Below are 664 nucleotides of genomic sequence, written 5' to 3'. Positions count from 1 at the left end.
AAGTCTCTCTCATTATAGTTTGATTAACGACCACACCTGTCCTCAAAATTGAGCCAAAATAATGATTAGATTATTGTAAGACATAAAAAATACTTTTGTTAAGAGTAAAATCACACTTAACAGCATTGTACTTCAAGAATAGGTTGTAAACAACCCGTGTTATGATTTTGTAGAATCAATGTGGTAAGATTTAGTGAATGATTTAGAGGTAATGTAGTGAATGATTAACAAATCGAGTGAACTTCTCTAACTGCATATATGTTTCTAAATATATGTATTAAGGCTAAAAAACATGTATTTAAGTTAGATTTTTTTCTCTCAGTGGAAAGTTTCAATTCAGGACTCAAGGCCTTGTGCGTGTATATAGTGACACTGATTTCACTTTAATAACTATTTGTTTTAATTAAGTGTAAAAACATCTTTAACAAGAGGTTGACTGTGTGAGGTTGAGTAATTTAGCTCAGTTTTAGCTATACAGATCAAGGCCTAGCTCCTCTTTTAGTCCACAATCCTGCCACAGCCTGTCTGTAGTGAACAAAAGACATTTACTCAGGAAACGTGTCAGCCAATCAGCTGCTGCCTTTCATCCTGCCTCTGAAAACTAGCCAATCAGGGAACTGCTTTCATAGCTGTTATCAGAATGTTGGCTTGGCTGGCTTGTAGA

This window comes from Rhinichthys klamathensis, unplaced genomic scaffold, assembly GCF_029890125.1.
Source record: "Rhinichthys klamathensis goyatoka isolate OS25496 unplaced genomic scaffold, OSU_Roscu_1.1 h1tg000613l_1, whole genome shotgun sequence".
Taxonomy (NCBI): domain Eukaryota; kingdom Metazoa; phylum Chordata; class Actinopteri; order Cypriniformes; family Leuciscidae; genus Rhinichthys; species Rhinichthys klamathensis.
Note: the sequence above shows the minus strand (reverse complement) of the source record.